We start from the raw sequence: 9,390 nt of genomic DNA, 5'->3' as shown, positions 1-9,390 counted from the left end.
ATTGTAGTTTGTGAGGGGGGCAACCACTGTCCTCTCTCTGATTGGCTGTTAGTGTGACTCCATCCAAACAGGATTGGTTGCTCTGTAGCCTGGCTCTCAGAGGGACTCGGGGGCTAAGAGAGAGAGACCCCTTTCTGAGGGTGGGATGGCGACCACTCTCCAGCCCTCTCTCTGATTGGCTGAAAACTGTGAGTGTGTGACTCCAAAGGATTGGTTGCTCTGTAGCCAGCCTTGCTCTCAGGCTGGAGCGAGAAGAAAGGGAAGGAAGGAGGGAAGGAGAGAAGGAAGGAAGGAGGGGAAAAGAAAGGGAGGGAAGGGAAGGAAGGAAGGGGAAAAAGCAAAGGAGGGAAGGAACGGAGGAGGACGCTCCTTTACCTTTGAGAGAAGGCTTCCCTGCCAAGGGCTCTCTTTAGGACCCAGGGGCTTCCTGTCATACAAGACGGCCCCCGACTTTGGGGAAGATTTTCCTGGGCTAAAAAGTCATCTTGTACACCGGAAAATACGGTATATCTCTTACTCGGATATGGATCTACCCTTTATCAAACCGAGGAGGAAAAGATAGAAATCCGGTTGTACACTGATTCAACCGCTACAATTTTGAAAAACACTTCAACGGTACTCATGCTGACTAAATATACAAATTTTCATATGCAAATTGCTTTCCATAAATAGATGCTTATATGTAAAAGGAAGAGATTGTATGAGCAGGCTTGAAGCCCTAGAGACAAAACTGGCGTCTAGCTAGGAATGAAAGTTAAATAAAAGCTGACAATTATTAGTAAGAGGATTCCAAAGTTATAACATGGATCATGACCTTCCTAACTGAAAATCTACTGCACTTAAGGCTAAACATGCCAAACCCTTATATCTTCATTTCCCTGGATATTTTGGGACTTATATTTTGGCAAACAGGAAATCAAAACATATACCTATTTTGTGTTTGAACTAGAATCCATTTGTGGCTCCCTATCTCTGTGTGATATTTTATTTTTTGAGAATTTTTCTTTCAAGTGTTCATGTCATTGCCTTGGTCTGAAAATAATAATTGCGTTCCTGTTGACTAGTGAGGCAGATTTATCTGATTTATGTAACAAAGGATATGGCTCTGAACCTAAAGCAGAAACATCTGAATATTTATCTTGAAAAATAACCAGAAGCTAAAATTAAGATATGAATGCCTTGTTGTCAGAGTGCTTTCCACTTCATAGCTTTAATCCATGGTTTTTGTGACTGAGCAACCAATGAAAAAGCTCATTGTTCATTTTAATAGATTCATTTTGGTTCATGTATAGACACATCAACGGGACAAGTTTCTTTTGTGTTACAAAAGGTTGCTTGCAGAGATGTTGACAGTTATCATTTAGAAGAATGAAAATCTGCTTCTGAGGAGAATGTTTTGTGTCTCATGCTCATTTTGTATTTAGAGATAGTGAAGGTAGAGAGTCTGTAAGTTGACATGGAAGGGGGATGGAAGAAGTAAGCACTGGAAGCTAGGGCGGGTTACAGACCACCATGAAAGTACAGAGACAGTCCGTACTAGGGTTAGGAAGGTGCGGTGCTTCCGCACCCCCCTAACCCAAGTACGGACTGAGTCCGTACAAAATGGTGGCGCCCCTTCCACATGGGGGCCGCCATGACGACGTCACGACCGCACCGCCTCTATACGGGGCGGCGCAGATGTGACGTCGTCGGTCCGCGCCAGGGCGCTTAGTGTGCCCTTTGCTCGGACCAGGAAGGAGCTCCATTTCGGAGCTCCTTCCTGGTTTTCGGCGCCGCTTTGTGTCACTGGGCCAAGGGGCCCCTTTCTCCTCCTCCCCGCCACCGTGGGGTGTCCTTGGGGCTTGAAGCCCCAGGGACACCCCTTTCCAGGCTGCGGGGAAGGGGCCTTTTGCCGCTTCCCTGCAGCCTGAAAAGCGGCGGATCGGGGCCTCAGCGGCTGCCGTTCTGGCAGCTGAGGCCCCGATACACCGGGGAAAGGGGCGGGTACAGCCCACCCCAATGGGCGGTCTGTAACCCGCCTAGGAGTCACAGGGCTGTGACCTATGGAGAAAGCCTCAGCAACAGCTAATAAGGTCCAAAGAGGCCCATGTATAGAGGAGCCTTTATTTAAAGAACATGACAAGGGACATGTTGGCACTGATTGGTCAGCAGAAACACGAAGAGAGTGCATAGAATTGCTCACACATCACACTGTTTTACCAATAATATCCCCTAACAGAAAGAAGGGAAAGAGATTTTTACAACATTGGTTCTACAGCTGAATCCAAGAAAAAGGTGTGGACAAAGTGCAGCTCTCCAGATATTGCAGGACAGCAGTTCTCATCATCCTTAGGCAGCAAAGTTAGTGGTGAGGAGTTGCAATTTAACAACATTTGTCTGTCCTCAAAGTAAGGTTTCAGCAAACCTTCCCATTGCACTTAGTCTTGCGATTGTCCTCTCCAGTCTCCTAGGATTACTGTCAATTAAGCAGAAGACCACTATTGTTCCTCAGAAATTGCAAGTCCAGTGGGCCCAGTCCAAATTCAAGTTATAGCAGGGTGAAGAGTTAAAGCTGCACAATCCACCAACACCATACACACATGTATTAGGGTCTGAATCCATGTCAGACCAACTACATGTATTTTAGAGTAAAACAGGGAAAGGTTGGGCTGATAGTTATGCTTTTACAGTAATGTCTGTTTCAACTTTTAGACATCTCTGAGTCTCTCAAGTCCCTTCCCTCTTATAGTCTACTGGCATGCTGGACTCCAGGTTTCTAACTGAGTTCTCTTGTACCATTGCTCTACCAGTCTTTATGGTTCTTCCAGCAGGAACTGTCCAGTCCATCATCTATTTTTTTTCCATTTGGTATCTAATAATGAATCAGTAGATTTACATGAATTACCCACAAACTGGACAGTCAAAATTGTATGAATTTTGAATCCACCATTAATGCATTTTAAAAGGCAGGAACTAAATAGGAATGTATCAGACACCTTACCTTTCACCATGCTCCTGTCACGCAAATGTCACCGATCTTCTATGGGAACCTCTGGTGGGATCACGGATGGCGCTATGCTTCCATTTTCATCATGGAAGCATTATTGTAAGTGTTTTAAAAGGGCCCTTTTTAAATAACATTTTAATCCATTATTTTTTTAAAAGGGCCCTTTTTAAAACACTTAGGATAACGCTTCCATGACAAAAATGGAAGCATAGTGCCATCTGCTATCCCTCCAGTGGCTCCCGTTGCAGATCTGTGACGTTTACGTGATGGGAGCATGGCGGAAGGTAAGGTGTCTGATAAACTTCATAAAGCCACCTATTAGGGACAAAAACAGGTTTGGGCAAGGACAGTAAGAACAATACTTAATTCTTAGTTTATTGTGGGTTTTTCAGGCTATGTGGCCATGTTCTAGAAGAGTTTCTTCCTGATGTTTCGCCAGCATCTGTGGCTGGCATCTTCAGAGAAAATACTTAATTCTTTTTCCTATGGTAAATATAGTATATATACATACATATGTCACTGTGTTTCCAGTCCATTCATGCATCCCAATAATTTGGGTTCTTGCCTGGGAATGATTTTTTAAAAATCAATTTTCTAGCCTTTAATATGCCACAAAACCTGTACATGCAAATCAGCTTAAAAGATCAATAGTTAGTCTATCTGAGTGCCTTGGCTCAAAGAATTTTGCCTTTTCTCTTTTGCTTATAGTAAGAGGCTGCTTTTTTGAGGTGAAATCTTCCCTACCCTCACCTCCATCAATGTGCTTTAATCTTGAGACTTAATGTGATTATTTCTCAGAAGAACCTCTCTCCATGGTCAGCTTATTGGCTCTACAAAATGAATGTATAATGGTAGCAAACAATTACTAATGTACTAAGAAGGCCAAATAAATGTGTCATTTTCCTACAGAAAGAAAGAGAGAGGAAGGAAGGAAGGAAGGAAGGAAGGAAGGAAGGAAGGAAGGAAGTGCAATTAATGTGAAGTACAAAAGAAAGTAATCACAATAAATCTTGAAATAGATTTTTTTAAAAAACAGCAACAACAACTATATTGAATACATTCAAAACTCGCTATGGAATTCTTGCTAAAACTTGCTCTAGAAATTGCGATCTTAAATAATCTCTCTACATTTGATGTAATCCATATTGCTTTGTTTCACATACAGTATATATACTTTGTTTGAATTTAACATAAAATTATGGCTATTCTTCCATTTTTAAACACATTTCAGTTACTGGTATTATGTCTTAAGTCAGATAAACTGTGGTTTGCCTTAATAAAAGCAGCCTGTGCTCCTTGGGGTACGCCTCAGTCCAAACCTTGAGGTGCTCATCATCCTTAAACCACAAGGCACCAGTAGTATTAAATATGGCTTACTGACCCAGACCAGTTTCAAAGCATTACATATTAATTTGAGAGTCCATGTCTCATGAACGTCCTACACGTACAAGCTGTCCAACAGTAGAAAAACTGTCTCAAGAAATAATGGACTCTGCTTTGTTGGATATTTTTTAAACACAGTTTGACTGTTATACTTTGGCTGTAGATTCGTTCAATGACACTAGATGACCTTCAGGTTACCTCCCATTGCTATGATTGTATGACTCTGGGGATGCAGCCTAAATTTCAGTATTAAGTACTAAATACTAAGCTTAGCCACTGTTTAGGGTTCAGATGCAATTTTAAATTATGATGAACTAAAGTTAACAAAAAAGCTTCCAATCTGTTCTTCATGGTTGTACAAGAGTAAGAAACAGCTGGTAAGACTACACGCGCCTGTTCGTGTAACCTTGAATTCCAGTTTACAGTCAAACAAGGCCATAAAGTAAAGAGAATGTATATAATATAATACAGTTACACAGAGTAATAGAGTACATCTATATTTCCTGACATTGCATTTGCTTTCCCTTGGGGACAAAATCTCAGATTCAGGTTGTGTATAGATTATTCTCTGAGAGACTGGTGGCTGGATGGTGTTTGGTTTCCCCACTTTCATGTGTGTGTTCAAATATGTGTATATTTCAGCACTGTTTTAGTATGCAACACTTCCTTAGATAAGGATGTAAAGCTTAAATATTCACCAAGCCATCCATGACACATCTTTTTGGTTCAAAGATGTTATAGCACTGCAGTCCAAAAATTAATGACACCCAGACACAAAAGGAGTTTTCATCAAGCAGCACCTGCAGGTCTGCCACCTTGTCGCATTTTAAGACAATGTGAAGTAAGATTTAAAGAGGCTGCTGAAATTACATTTTTCCCTTCAGCCCTTTGGGAAGGGGTGTAGGTGGACTTGAAAGCTTAGTCCTATTACTGACATCAAAGTCAAGCAGTTTTTAAATATCTCCATTAAAGCGTCTACGAATTAAAAAAGGAAGACTTATGGAACCATCTTGAATATGTTTCAAGACACTTAGTCCACATGTAATACTGCTCAATGCAGAATTTCCTTCTCAATATATATATCTCCCCCCATATCCCTCGGGGGATTTTTAGAAAGTGTATTCATGGCATGTACTTTGTTCCCAGTTTGTGAAATATATTTTGACCGTTTTGTTTTAGAATTGTTTTTGAAGAACAGTTGTTTGATGAAATAACACAGCGGCCAAATCTAGCAGGTTTTTCCCCGTTAACATTTGCTTTTGGTCTTATCTCTACTAATCTTACACTAACAGGTGCGCTTTTTAAAAAAAAAACTAATCTAATGGAAAAAAATGCAGAAAAAACCAAGATAAGATAAAAAGAAATTTAGAAATATGCACATATCTTAATTAACCTTCTAGGCTCCAATCCCCTTGTAATACTTCATTAAATGAGGTCCAGTTATATAGAAGAAATACTTTAGGTAGTGAAGAATGTATCCTGGATTGCCCTATTAATAAATTCAATGTTATAGATGATGACAGGTTTTGTCACATCACCAATTCAGTTCTGCGGATTTAAGATACTTTTAATTTTTATATTTAAAAGGATTATTTTTACAGATATTCATAAGTTCTAGTAAAGTATCATCATTCATCACCGCCCATCATCTTTTGTTACCATTATAATAACCTGTCTTTTAACCAAGAGAGCCAGTAGTAGTTTGAGCATTCAGCTACAACTATGGAGATCAAGGTTTGAATTCCAGTTCAGTCATGGAAACCCACTGAGTGACCTCTGGCAAGTGACACACTCTCAGCTCCAGAAAACCCAGTGATAGGTTTGTCTCAGGGTCACCATAAATCAGAAATGACTTGAAAGCATGCAACAACTTTCTCCCAGAATCAGGATATAAGGTGGCTTACAAATTAAAAACAATATATTTAAAACATACAAAAAGCAACATTAAAATTTAACTATTAACAATAGTAAAACATTATGCAAAGGAATCTTGTAGAACCGTTGAAACTGTGATCAAAAAGTTGTAGCATAAGCTTTGAAAGACTAGTTTCCTACATCTGAGGAAGTAGGCCTAGTCTATGAAAGCTTATACTACAACATCCTATATACAGTTTCAAAGAGGCTGCAAGATCCCTTTGCATACGGATATTCCAGGCTAGCACAGATATGTCTCTGAATACAAAAAACTATTTAAAACATTCAGAGTTTGAATATTATAAATTTCTACCTATTCTTTATCACATTTTTGAAATTTTTTACACCTACCATTTTCAGGAATAGGCAAATGGATCTGTAATGAAAAATTGAGGTATAATGTTCTCTCATTTGAAGTTCCAGCCTGCTAACTAAAATTGCCTTTCATTTCCCCTTCTATCTGCTCCCACTTCTCTCAGCAATTAATATTACTAGGCTATTTCTGCTGTTTGTTTATCTCTACAAGCCTTGGAGTTCCACCAACTTTGCTAATCCTCTTATTTGTAGTTATCACGTTTTGGCTACATTCCATGCTCAAAGAATAAATCCACTATTTGTAAATTGTATGTCTGATGTCTCATTGAGCCTCTATAATGGCTTATGGGCCACTGTTGTTGTTGTTGTTATGTGTCTTCAAGTCATTGTCAACTTATGGCAGCACTCAGGGGTTTACTTGGCAAGATTTGTTCAAAGGAGGTTTACCGTTGCCTTCCTCTGAGGTTAACGGTATGTGACCTGCCCAAGATCCCACAGTGGATTTCATGGTCAAGTTGGGAATTGAATTCTGTTCTCCAGATTTGTAGTCCAAAGCTCAAACCACTTTGCCTCAGATGCTGCTGCCGAATAACCACAGGAGACCGTGTTGGAGGAAAGGCCACAACTTTATTAAGCAAACCATTGGTAGGGTTGGCACAAAGCATGAGGTCAGGATCTGTGAAATCAAACAACCCCACGTACCACCTGACCAGGAGACTCCTCCTCCAGGGCAGCTGAACCAATCATCTGCCCTGGAGGACCGGAACTCCCGGTCACCGAGTCCGGCTCCCCTTTCGCCCCGCGCACCAATAGGAAGCCGGGGCAAGCCCCAGAGCACTCTGGGGCTTGTAGTCGTTCACTGCGTCTAGCGGCAAAGCGGTCAGCCCGCCGAGTCGGGCAACCGCTTTATGCTATGCTGCCTCTCTTATGGGGCATGCAATCATATTTTTAAATTTTACATTAGTAAAAAGCCACTTAAGTAATAATTGTAAATAACTTGATGGACACACACACAGTGTGTTCAACAAAGGAACATGTTATTCAGAGTCCTTTGTAATATATATTCCATAGTATTGCCCATTCCACCTATCATCCAGTAATACCTCTAAGCTTTTTTTGTAGTAGGATCATAACACAACATTAGATTTACTTTATCTCACAAGAAGCACATGTCATCTTACTTATTTGTACATCACTCATCCAGCCATATGTCATTGTTAAAAAAGGAAATAAAGATGCAAGTTCCATCATTATTATTATTTTGTGACACCTGTTTCCGGGGATCAGGAAGATATGCAGCTTTGAACACTGTCAGATGTCAAATACAGATGAGAAATGATTGCTTCTAAAATAAGTAGTTATTTTAACTATTTTTATTCTTCACTCTGCTATATCACAATCATTTCAGTTTACTTTTTCCTGTTCCATCATCCTCATTGCTGAAAGGAAGACTAAAGCTTAGAAATTCTCATTGATTATTTTTAATAACTAGAACTTTTACAGCCATTGGTAAAAACTGTGCTACATTTAGAACAAGCCAAATTTACAGACAAATCTTTTATTGTGCGACAACTCTAATTCATTCATAGAATTTCACAGGGGGTCAGGATTTTGTCAACTTCAGTTCTGACATGAAACATCCGATCTTCTTGGGGGATTTGTAAAAGGGGGGTGAGGGCTGCTTTGGCAGGCCTGGTGATGAAAAGGGACTAAGAAGACACTTGTCCCTTGTTTGTGGCAGGCAATTGGGGATAAGATATGAGATCGATGTATATGATGTATAAAAGTGATTCAGGTATTGGCCCTTTAGTAAGAATGCTGTGGTACTAAAATGGATGTGTATCAATGTAAAATGGAGTACAAGTGAAAATGTCATGATAAATGGTGGGAAGTCTGAGAATGGTCTGTGTTTGAAATGAGACAATTTAAGGGAGCAATGAATATGACAGCAAGCACAAGTAAATGTGAAAGTATCCTCTTTTTAAATACCTGGACATGGAAGAAGATGAGCATTTTAAAAAGAAGAATGCATATGTTGTTAAATCTAAATTAGAGTAAAGACTCAGAAGTAAATATATTTGACTCTGCAATGTATGGGAATCTGTTTTAATATAAAGTGGAAGGACCAGAAGCCTGAAAGGGCTGGCCTCTCTATAACAAATCTTCTATATAACCCAATAATGTTCTGTGCTGCAGTGTCTAGAAAGCAGGTACTGAAGTTAAGTTCAAATCTTCATTCAGCTTTAAAAATTACAACTTTGCCTCAAGTAGATTTCTATCCCAGTCATTTTTAATTATTATTTTAATAAGTTATTGGAGAAGCATTGTCTTAGTCTCTTTCATGCAGACATTGGCCAAAATTCAGTTTTTAATCCCAACTAAACTCACTAAATCAGCAAGAATATACTAAGTCAACACTTAGAACTGGAAGCAATAAGTATGTTATACTGATCTAGTGGATCTAATCCACTTACAATTGGATTTTGGCAATTGATTACAAAGTTTCTTTACTTCTAGAATCGAATAATATCTTGAGAAACTAGATAAGCTTGGTTTCAAGGATTGTCCGCTTTGAGATTGAATGAATTTATTACAGCATACAGCCAGCATAAAATAATAAAATGTTTAGGAAAATTACCTTACATCCAGTTAGAAACATTATATTCAAGCATATCATATAAATGCATGAGTACATACAAATGTTAAGGATAAAACTTTGAACCGTGTTTCTGGAAGGATTTAGGAATTTTCCTAGGATTGTCCCACAGTAGCTTGTGTTTTTTTTATAAAAA

At 39.4% G+C, this 9,390-nt stretch overlaps 1 protein-coding gene across 4 annotated transcripts in view; it reads left to right on the top strand.

Moving 5' to 3' along the window:
* The window catches only part of STS (steroid sulfatase), a 211,094-nt gene that overhangs the window by 75,099 nt on the left and 126,605 nt on the right, over positions 1-9,390 (top strand). The gene's annotated exons all lie outside the window — the stretch shown is intronic.

Source organism: Sceloporus undulatus, chromosome 3, assembly GCF_019175285.1.
Source record: "Sceloporus undulatus isolate JIND9_A2432 ecotype Alabama chromosome 3, SceUnd_v1.1, whole genome shotgun sequence".
Lineage (NCBI taxonomy): Eukaryota > Metazoa > Chordata > Lepidosauria > Squamata > Phrynosomatidae > Sceloporus > Sceloporus undulatus.
Note: the sequence above shows the minus strand (reverse complement) of the source record. Positions and strands in the feature narration are given on the sequence as shown.